Genomic DNA, 12,500 nt, shown 5'->3' on the forward strand with positions numbered 1-12,500 from the left:
GATGGTGGGGTCAAGATAGAACTGTCTTTGTTTGGATGGCGAAGTAATGTATGACCAGATCTCTTAATATCACCAACAGAATACTATTCCCCCCCCCCCCCCCCCCCCCCCCCCCCCCCCACACACACCTTTTTGCCCTCACCTCACCCTGACCTGGTAAACAAAGATCATTCACCTCTTCTCCTCCTCCACCACACACACACACACACACAAACACACACACACACACACACACACACACACACACACACACACACACACACACACACACACACACACGCAGAGATCAGAGACGGAAAGATAAAGCCACATCATTACAGTGCTTCCGGCTTGAGGGAGCGGTGGATTGTGGATGTGAGGAAACAGATGACAACAGAGAGTTCTTAAGGACACACCAACCAGCCAGCCAGTGAGTGAGTTACAGAGGCTTAGCTACAGTGACTGCTGCTGAGCCAGGCTTGGTTATCACGTCTCAGACGAATCGAGGTGCAGACGCAACACTGGCCAGTTTCCACTAAACACAGACGACCGCGGCCATACCATAAAAGGGAAACAATCTTGGGGCAAAATAATGCCAGTTAATTGCCAGGCTGTGGGGCTGCTGTGTTGAGAAATGGAAGCTCAGACTACATTTTGGGACAGATACACAAATACTCAATGTCCCATGTGCAGTGCCCACTGCCCAAAAGGTTCATAACAAAAACATGAATGGCTCCAAGCTGAGAGTTTCTAAGCCAAAATGTTGTAATCATTCATAGACTTGGAGTAAGTCATTCGTTAACCATTACAGTTCACCAATGCCTTCTGGTGTGTAGATCGTTATTTTGTCAAAATCTCATATCTTCGCATCCGGGTCAGGGCACAAGGTTAAAGGAGTAGTTCAGTAGTTTTTCCTATTGATTACTCACGCCATGGAGACTTGAGTTCAATAATATTTCCGGATGGGTCCCCATCCGGAATCAATGGGGGTACATTTATATTGCGACCGTAGGTCGCAGTTTTACTATGAGAACCGTCACAGCTTGTCCGTGTCCGTCTGGACGTGTACACTTTTTTACGGTCTATGGGTTTGTCGCTCGGACATCATGCTCTGATGTCACTGTGATGTTGTGAACCACTCTTAACAGAACCTGACACATCACTGTGACATCACAGGTGACATCACAGTTATGTCAGATACTCTGAGCAGGGATCTCTCCATATATGGGCATAAAAGGGATTATGTTAGGGATTGTATCACAGATGAAGCCCTGTTAGGAAAACCACACTAATAGAATCCATAAAGGGCCAAGACAGATGGCGCGACCATCTTTTCGCCCAGCGTATACTGGTTCTAATCAAATTATTGTCTTAGGAATGTGACAAAAACCAAAACATATTACTGAACTCAAGTCTCCATGGCGTGAGTAAAAGTAAAAAAGTCATTAGGGGGTGAACTACTCCTCACCCCTGCGTAGACTGAGGTTAGAATCAGTCAGGCTGTTTAGCAGGGAGCATAACTAGCAAGGATAGCGTGTTCGTCCACTTGTGTCACATAATTTAGTTACTCCCAGACAGTGAAGCTCCTTGTTGTCAGGTTGGTCCCTGTCACTGTCAGGTGAAAAGGAGGGGCCGGCATCATCTGTACTGAAGGAGACACGTGGTTGCGACGACATCAGTGTTTCTGAAACTTTCTAGATCAGGACCCAAAAAAGATTGGACGTTTGTTTGCACGGGACCCAAACTATAGTGAAAATATCAGATCCCCACTGTTTGGGAAACAGTGGTCTACATGCTCCAGCTCCTCAATACCAGCATTAGGGGTCAGCAGTGATAGGGACGTACACATGGGGCTGAATTGGCATAATGACTCATTTGGGAGAAGAAATATGAATCTCATTTATTGCCACAACTAGGGCTGTCACAATTATTACATAATCGTCTAATCGTGATTATTTGACATAATTGTGATTATTTTTCATAATCGTCATAATCGTTTCCATGTCAAAAATAGTGGAAATAGCAGATCTACAAGCTCACAACGCGTTGCGGTGCGATGCGTTGTGAGCTTGTAGATCGGCTATTTCCACTATCAATGTTCTTTTTTAAGTATAAAGTTGTCAAATATGTCAGTAATTTCTTTGTATATTTAGCTTATGTGTCATATCTACCATGTGTAATTCAAAGCCTAAAAGCCAAACGGAAATGTAATTGTCAACGACAAAAACACAATTAAATCGTTAATCGCAATTATTTGAGAGAAAATTTATCGTCATGTAAAATGCCATAATCATGACAGCCCTAGCCACAACTCTTTTACATAAATAAAATGTTCCCCTCTAAGAGTATGCTTGTTAGTTTGTTGATACCCATCTCATTCTGCCCTTTTTTGGCACGCTCAAGCTGCTGTGAGGAGAGGACTGGACTCAGACACACTGATTCAGCTGCACTGTGAAGTACGTCCCCCTGCTGGTGACAGGCTGCTATAGGCTTGAAGATGGCATTTATAAACAAAAACAGCTTCTGACTCCAGTCCTCATGTGAGACTTGCTGAGGACACATTTAAATGCTCTCAACAGATACTGGACATAAACAGCATTTTAACAGTGAACCACCACCCTGCACCAAGCACATCTGCTTTAGAATCAACGGCCATTAGAGTATTATTATGTACAGCGTATCACACAGAGAGAATTATGCGGCAAAGAGTGGCACAAACAAACACATGTATGACACATGGGCAAGGGATGTGTTGATGCTGCTACCCGGCACGTACACATTAGAATAGATAGCATACAGTAGACCATGGGTAGGCAACCTTAGGCACAGGTGCCAACAATGGAACAGGGGAGGGTGATCACTGGCACACTGGCAGAAGTGTGAGAGAGAGGGTTTTTATTTTAAAATCACAGATTGTATTAAAAGTGGTCAATTAAATTAGAAGTCACATAATTTGCACAAATTACATCCTGCACATAATTCTACATTCATTAAAACCCTGAGCTTGGGGGAGGGGGTCAGGGAGATAGATGGGTTATTGCTTGAGTCTAATGATCATTATAACAATTTCCTGACACTCAAAATGGGTCTGAATTTTTTGATGGCGTGTCATTAAAATGTATGTTGACATGGCACACTGACTATCTAGAAAATAAAAACATGGCACTTCATTTCAAAAAGGTTGCTGACCCCTGGTCTAGACAGACATTATCAGTAATCTGGGAAGTCGATTCGAGAAAAGCGTCCAGATGGGAGAAAAAAGGACGTGGCTTGTTTAGAGCAGGTTAATTTTAACCTTAATCTCTGGCAAATCCCCAAGCCATGGAGCCTATGGGGCTTGACAAGCTACCAGTGGCATGTAGCTATACCGCTGTTTGCCCACTAGAGGGCAGCTGCACCATGCAGTGTAATGACAGATGGGCTGGGAAAAGCTTAGAGGGCACTGGGACACTGGGTGGAGACTTGCATGCAGTCCTGCAGATACACAACCACCACGGGGAGTTTTACTGCAATGGCTCACATCACATGTGTGCGAGTGTGCAGAGAAAAGACACAGCGCAAAGGGTTGGCGTACAATCAATTTTCTGTTGTGTTCAACCCATTTACAGAGGAATAACTTAACATTAGACATGTGGTGGGAATTTTGAGCTATTTATACTTTACTGGAATATTTCCAATTTTCTATTCTTTACTTCTACTCCACTACTTCTCGGATCCAACTATTGTAGCAGGCCTACTTTTACTCCACTACAATCATTTGAAAACTGTAGTTACTTACTAGTTACTTTGCAGAAATAAATTATAATATTATAAAACAAACATTAACCATTTAGCCCTATTTTATACCAAGTCTATATGAAATTAGACAATCTGCAATCTACAAGCAAGGCGTTGTGAGCTTGTAGATCTGCTATTCTCAAACATTTTGTACTTTTACCTTTGGTACTTTTAAGCACATTTTGATGCCAACACTTTTGCACTTTTACTCAAGTATACATTTTGAATTCCGGACTTTTACTGGCCAACGGAGTGTTTCTCTATATTGCAATATTGAACAGTGAGGTCACACCTGTTGTGGGTCCTAAGGTGGAAAGATCCCTGGTCTGCCTGAAGCTACCCGGAGCAGGTGGAGTTGGAGAGGAAATGCACGCGCAAGCGCGCGCTGCGCGCACACACACACACACACACACACACACACACACACACACACACACACACACACACACACACACACACACACACACACACACACACACACACACACACACACACACACACCATCAATCCACAGCTGATTGGAGCTGGGTGGTCTCCCCTCAGTGAGCATACACTGTCTCCCTCTCACTGGAAGCAGTGGGATCATAGCAGCCCACCTGACCCTCCTTCTCCTCTCACTTATACCACAGGAAGAGAACGCATTATGCATGCATTCTTTACATGTGCACGTGTGCGTGTGTGTGTTTGTGTGTGTGTGTGTGTGTGTGTGTGTGTGTGTGTGTGTGTGTGTGTGTGCGTGCGTGCGTGCGTGCGTGCGTGCGTGTGTGTGTGTTGTGTATGTGCGTGAGTGAGCACAGGGTAGACATATCATGCTGCTACAGTGCAAACCATGTGAGCGCAGAGCATGTGAGATCCATCAGGGTGAACTCACTGGCTGCTCCTTGAGTTACAGAAACAAATCTGCTTGCTTGACATTCTGGTTTCATCACCACAGCATTCACCCAAATATCACACGGTTACACACGCACACACGCGAACACGTACACACACACAAAATAACTAAAGACACAAAAGAGGAAAGAGCAACATTTTCATAAATGCATCTAGCCACATTTACCTCACATAGCCAGTGCAAGGGCAATTTTTCTTTGCAATGGCAGATTCATCTGGCTACAAGAGGCTAACATTTACATGATGCCACTAGGCCTGTGACGATTCACTTTTTCCCGATTCGATTCGATTTCGATTCATTGGGTGACGATTCGATTATATCACAATTAATTGCGCTTTCCTGCGATTTGCGATTCGAATCACGATTATTGCGATTTTTCCCCAAAAATTACAGCTTTTTTATATTGAAACATTTTAAAACAATTCTAAACAATATAAAACATTAAAATTTGAATCATATACTTCAAAATCAATGCAGCCAAATAAAGTCAGTCAATCTTTCTGACATTTATTTCAGCCAAAGTGCCAGTGGTACAACATTACAACATGTTCCTGGTCAAGATGCCAGAAAACACAGAACACAACAGTCATAAATAAAAGATAAAAGAAAAATCGCTGTGCTGCAGGCACCGATCGATCACAGCATGAAATCCATAAATTCTTCTAATTTGTCACTGTAGCAGCATTTATATATTTAATGATTCCTCTTACTCAACATTGACATTGTATATATTAATTCAATTCAACTTTCGATTCTAGTCCTAGTCCTAGGAAAATTCCTCCAAAAGAAAAAAAGAAAAACGTTTTCCTATAAACACAGTGGCAATATTGTCTGCCCTTCATTGTGTTCAAGGTTACTTGGTTATAATGGCTAATAACATATTCCCTTAAAAGCAGAATCAATAATAGGCCAAAGCCCTTAAGATTGTTTTTCTGTACACTATATTACACATTTGGGATCCTTGCTCTTGGCATGAAAATGTTTGAGAACCACTGTTCTTAAACAATATCAGACAGCAACATTTCTGTTTGACTGACATTCCCCATTTTTTTTATTTTTATAGACCTGTTTGCTCGCAAAAACAGGATCTGGCAACACCTTTTTATAGACCTGTTTGCTTGTTTCTGTGTCAGAAACTGAATGGCAACGCTTCATCCTCCTTTTTAGCTGCTAAACGTTAGCTCCTATGGAAATGACTGTTTTAAACTCTATAAGGGAATTACAAACTTTATCCTTCGATCAACAACAACTGTTGTCCATATCTACTCCAATGGCTTTGGAATTATGTTTTTTTTTTTTTGGGAAGTTTTACAGCAACGTGACTGAGTAGTTATCTCTCATGTCGCACACAGAGAGGGAAGGAGAGAGACGTTAACTGGAGCCTGCACGCACACACACACACACACACACACACGCACAGACACACACACACACACACACTCACACACTATGTCAAATTAGGGTCATTCTAAACGAGCCTCGTTAAACACCGCTGGCTGGCAATAGTGTTGAAAACGCATCGTGTTCACTTCCAAGCAACTTGGAGCATAACATTGTGGATTTTACTTTGAGATGACAACAGCTACAAAGGTAAAAGTAAGCTACTTATATTATGATCTATGATGAATTATTCCAGTGTCAGTGGTGTATGTATCCAAGAGCAGAGCAGTTTTCTCTCTACTCCGTGTGCGTGTGTGTAGGGGAGAAACGTGGCTCACAGAGAAGTGAACTGCCGCACGCATGCACATTGCACACACACACACACACACACACACACACACACACACACACACACACACACACACACACACACACACACACACAGAGAGAGAGAGAGGGGGGAGAGAGAGAGAGAGAGAGGGGAGAATAACGGCTCTCCTCTGTCTTTCGCTTTTTTTTTATTTTTTATAAAATCGGGAAAATCGATTCTGAACTTTGAAAATCGATTAATTGAATCGCCGGCCTTAACATCGCGATAATATAGTGAATCGATTTTTTTGCACAGGCCTAGATGCCACATAGTAAGTGTGTCAGGGTAGAAACAATATTGTACAACTTTGTATGATAACTGGCTGCAGGAGGATTTCAGGCCATATAGTATATTGAGGGCGTGTCCAACGTTCTTTTATTGCACATCCTTCACTCTACACATGCCACAAGGGAATGTGGGATACATGAGTCAGCCATCCCACCAGAGACTAAACTGGCAAGAGAAAGAGAGAGAGAGAGAGAGAGAGAGAGAGACACACAGAGAGAGAGAGAGAGAGAGAGAGAGAGAGAGAGAGAGAGAGAGAGAGGGAGAGAGGGAGAGGGAGAGAGAGAGAGGGTGGGGGCAGGGATGATGAACGTTGGAAAGAGAAGGAAAAATCGAGGAAAAACTTACTGCTGTGGCGACTGAAATGAGGAAAAAGTGATCTAAAGCAGTGAGGCAGACATCGCTGATGGCAAGGAGGATATCGTCGTTGTCGGGTGGAAACCCTGTATGTCCAAAACCGTTGGTTTTTAATTTACCATTTTAAAAAGGATTTAAACTAGTGAAAATAGACGATCTACGAGCACACAACGCCCCGCACCGCGAGGCGTTGTGTGCTTGTAGATCGGCTGTTTTCACTACCTTTGTGCGACAGTCTTGTATGATGAAGCAGGGCTTTACTACAAAAAAACATACAAATTTGAAACTTGGGAGATACAAGGTTTCTGCCAGACAGTGACGATATGTACACCCTCACACACATACGGATTCACACTAATTACCCTCCGAACATCTCTACTGCCATTTAACTTTAGGGCGGGAGATTCCTTTGCCGGCTTCTGTGCTATGGAACCAGAGGCCACATGTCATGAGAACATGCACACAAACACACACCTCCTTCTCGCTGTGCTGTGTGTAGGTCACATGGAATGGAGCATTGCTATGCTGATTAATAATTAAGTACTATTACATGTGTATGTGTGTAAGCGTGAGTGTGTGTCAGTGAGTGACCGGGTGACACTGAGAGGGACACAGAAAGAGAGATAGAGACAGAGAGAGTTGTGTGTGTGTGTGTGTGTGTGTGTGTGTGTGTGTGTGTGTGTGTGTGTGTGTGTGTGTGTGTGTGTGTGTGTGTGTGTGTGTGTGTGAGAGAGAGAGAGAGAGAGAGAGAGAGAGAGAGAGAGAGAGAAAGAGAGAGCGGGGGCTCGTAAGTTGGAGAAAGAGAGTTTGTCTACTGCAAAGCCACATTCTCTGTCTCCTATCTCAGCACACCAGACACTAAAGTGGAGAGATGGTGGTACACCTTAACCTACTTATAGTAGGAACTGTGTCCCCTGCAATAGAGGCTTGTTTATTCACAATTCTTGGTCACCGTCACCGTCACCATCACCAGCACATAGCATAGCAATGGAGAGAGTTAAGACAAATGTATACTAGAATGTATACTGTATGATGTTGTCACTCGCGAAGAATTACAAACAAATTAATGCACCACATCTTTAGCTTGCATCATTCATTAGCTTGTATCGTTGGCTTTATACCTGGTCAGGCACAAGACCAACGCCAGTCTGTGCTCTATGTGAAATAGCTCTGCCCTAAAGAAACACATACATACATCAACAGTGGTGGAAAGTAACAAAAGTACATTCACTCAAGTGCTGTACTTAAGTACAATGTTGAGGTACTTTCACTTTATTTGGAGTATTTCCAATTTTCAGTACTTTACACCTCAGAGGCAAATATTGTACTGTTACTCCACTACAATTATATAAAAACTTTAGTTACTAGTTTTGACTTTTATTACAAAACATACATTAACCACTTCAACCACATTTCGTCCATTTAAAAATAGCCGATCTACAGGCTCACAGTGTGCATTGTGAGCTTGTAGATCGGCTATTTTCAAGGGATTTGTATACATTGGAAAACCTTTGAAATGAGACATTCTACCTAATGAGTAGTTTCTACTTTTGGCAGTTCAAGGATACCAATACTTTTGTACTTTTTCTCAAGTAAATTTAGAATTCCAGGTTCTTACTTGCCCTCACACCAAAGTACCTATGAGAGTGGAATCCGCATTCCGCCAATGCATTTCAATGAGAGTGAAGCGGTTTCATGCCAGCAGAGGATTTCTGCAAAAAATGCTCCCTACTCATTGAAATGCATTGGCGGAACGCGGATTCCACTCTCATAGGTATTTTGGTGTGAGGGCACCCTACAGAGTATTTCTACATTGCAGTATTGATACATTTACTTAATTAAAAACATTTGAGTACTTTTTCCCCCACTGCACACATCAACCTCCATTCTCAACCTCACATTGCCCTTGTTTTTCCACATGAGTGCCATGGCACAGTCTACCACCTATATCCGGGGCAACCCCACCCCCACTATTCACCCCACTCCACCAGCTCTGGCTCAGCCAACAACACTTCCCTGAGGCCAATGTCTCAATGTCCCAAGTTACCCCAGCAACACTGAATCCCTCCTTCTCCGCTCAATGGCACACATCCTCGCGGCAGCCAGTGGTGGATAAAAAGTATTTGCATTCTTTACTTTAGTAAAAGTATCAATACTGCAATATAAAAATACTTGTTACAAAAGTTAGGGTGCCCTCACACCAAAGTACCTATGAGAGTGGAATCCGTGTTCAGCCAATGCATTTCAATGAGAGTGAAGCGGTTTCATGCCAGCAGAGGATTTCTTCAAAAAAATGGCTCCCTTCTCATTGAAATGCATTGGCGGAACGCGGATTCCACTCTCATAGGTATTTTGGTGTGAGAGCACCCTTACAAGTAAAAATCCAGAATTCAAAATGTACTTGAGTAAAAGTACACAAGTATTGGTATCAAAACTTAAAGTACCAAGAATAGAAAGTACTCTGAAGAATGACACCACGATTGAATAATATGGACTATGTGATAATAGAAATGATGTGAAAGTGTTGACCCTGTGATGATATTTACATGTGACAAGCTGCAAATAAAAATTTTGTTTAAAAAAAAGAATAGAAAGTACTCTATATGCAGAATGTCCCATTTCACAAGTTTTCAAATGTATACAAATCTTTTGTAAATAGCCGATCTACAATCTCACAATTCGCTGCATCACGACGCATTTTGACCATGCAGATCGTCTATTTTCAAATGGCCAAAATGTATAAAGGGCTGAAGTGGTTAATGTATGTTTTGTAATAGGTCCTAATAATCAAAATATACAAAGTAACTAGTAACTTAAGTTTTCAAATAATTATAGTGGAGTAAAAGTATAATATTTGCCTCTGAGATGTAGTGGAGTAGAAGTAAAATTACTGAAAATTGGAAATAATCCAGTAAAGAAAGCAAAAGTACCTAAAAATTGTACTTAAGTACAGTACTTGAGTAAAGGTACTTAGTTACTTTACAACACTGGCAGCAGCCATCTTTAGCGTCACCTCAGTTGCTGCTTCTTCCTTGCTATCACAACCATTGATACTCTTAGTTTACACTGCGCTGCCATTAGAAGGCCTGCAGCAGTACAAACCTCACCGTGTTTTAGTCAAAACATGAAATAAGCTGGTGGAAAACGGAATGGGCAAAGCATTTAAAAACAACCTACAAAATACTTTGTTCAGCACTGCAACCCTTACAGTATAAAACAGCTTCCAACAGTCAGCCACATCCTGACTTCTTTCTAGCAGCGTGGGTTCCCTCACGAGACAGCGGCTGGACTTTGTCAGGTAAACCCCAGGCTTGGCTTTCTTCTCAGCAGTAACATCTGTCTCCCTGCGTGTGGAGTGTTTGTGTGTGCCTGCATGCGGGCCTGCGTGCGTGCATGCATGTGCGTGTGTGTGTGCAGGGGCGTCACACTGGGGGGAAAGTAGGACTGAGTTACCAGGGCCCATGGTGGAAGGGCCCTAGTAACTTTAGCTATTGAAAAATAGCAGATATACAAGCTCACAGCACGGCACCGAGTGCCCCGCTGTGAGCTTGTAGATCTGCTATTTTTGAAAAGTCGTGAAAATTTGTGCAAATCTTTGAATATATGTATTTTTTTAAGCAAACATTTGTAAGTCAAATTTGCTTCTGGGGGTCCCTGGAACTAAATATTTTGAGATGGGGGTCTGTGGCCAAATACATATCATCTTGGGGATCCTTGACATGAAAAGGTTTGAGCACCACTGACATGGAAACATAGCAGATGGAAAAATAGCAGATCTACAAGCTCACAGCGCGGCACTCGGTGCCGCGCTGTGAGCTTGTATATCTGCTATTTTTCAATAGTTAACATTCATGGGGGGCCCGCAGTGAATCCTTGTACCCAGGGCCCAGAATTTGGTGTGACGCCCCTGTGTGTGTGTGTACAGTATGTGTGCATATACTGTATACCACGGAGCCTAGCAACACAGGGGCCCATCATGACGACATCTGGCAAAGCACTAGCCCTGCTCCCCTCATACTATACCCCTCCACACACACACACCTCCTCTCCTCTTTCTCCCCTGTACTGACCACAACCGCTGGGAGCAATCACAGCGTCACGTATGAGCTCCGTTGCAATAAGAGGGCCCCCACCCCCTCTCTTTTCTTTCTGTCCTGGTTGTTTTCAGAAGCATGCAGCCCTCAGCAGTGTAGAGCTCCAGAAACCGCAGGGCTCCAGCAGGCCTCCCTGCCCTCTCCTCTCCGCCCCCCCCCACCCCCACTTCTCTGTCTGGGCAGAGGACTGGGACGTTGGAAGCCCCCTCCGCGTTCCTTCCCTTCCCTGGAGGCCCTGATGCATATATTTAGCTCCAATCGCTGGCTCTGTGTAATTAACAGATGAAAATTATAAGTTTCGGTGGCTCGTGGATGACGACTCTGTTCCCCTTGGCTGCGCTGCTCCAGAGCCAGTGCTGGCTAAAACGGTACCCGGGGGCACGTTATGGACGGCCCCGCGCCAGGCGGCGGTCCAGCGGCCGGGGCGTGGTGTGGTGTGGTGTGGTGTGGCGCACTGGCGGGAGACTCACTAATGGCCAGTGTTACAAAGCCTGAGAGAGAGAAGGACTTACACCTAGTTCAGGGGTCTTCAACATTTTCAGGCTGAGGACCCCTTAGTTGAGAGAGAGATGAAGCAGGCACCCCCACAACCTTTCATAGATTCGATATAGTTTCATTGTTTGACAGCACAATCATCAGTGTATTTTGGATTCACGTCAATTTGTGTTTTTAGACATTTAACCACTTGAACCGTCAATACTTAGTACACTTGACCTTGAGCTTGTGGATCAGCTGTTTTTGGCTCAAGTTCTCAGAATATGGACACTAGAGTTCAAGTGGTTGATATAAAAAAAACAAGTTCCTATCACACAAAGATTTGGAGGACCCCCTGTAGTAACTCTGAGGACCCCCTAGGGGTCCCAGACCCCCTGTTGAAGACCCTTGGCCTAGTTTATCGTACGTTATACCCTTTTTCAATTCAAGTGAAAAGAATTGCAGAAAATAATGCTATTTTTGGCAAGCGAGACCGCCTATACAACAGAGCATAAATCAGGGTTTAGTGAGTGCAAGTCAAGGGGAAGAAGAAGAAGAAAGAAAAGGGAGAAGAGAAAGCATAGCTAGAGAGCTAGGTCTGACTGTTTAATAGACCAAGCAAGAAGGTCTCGTCTGTCCCTCGCTGGAGTTTCCATTTGAGGTCATCTGGTTTTTACATTCCTGTCATGCACCAGCAATCACACCGAGTTGAAGAATTCCTCCATCACTCTACTGTCTCATATACAGTACACTGTTTGGACATCATGCATGCGCTCGTCGTACACACACACACACACACACACACACACACACACACACACACACACACACACACACACACGCACACACGCACGCACGCACGCACGCACACACACAAACTCACACACACACA

Source organism: Nannobrachium achirus (assembly GCF_963921795.1).
Source record: "Nannobrachium achirus genome assembly, chromosome: 4".
In the NCBI taxonomy this organism is placed as follows: Eukaryota; Metazoa; Chordata; class Actinopteri; order Myctophiformes; family Myctophidae; genus Nannobrachium; species Nannobrachium achirus.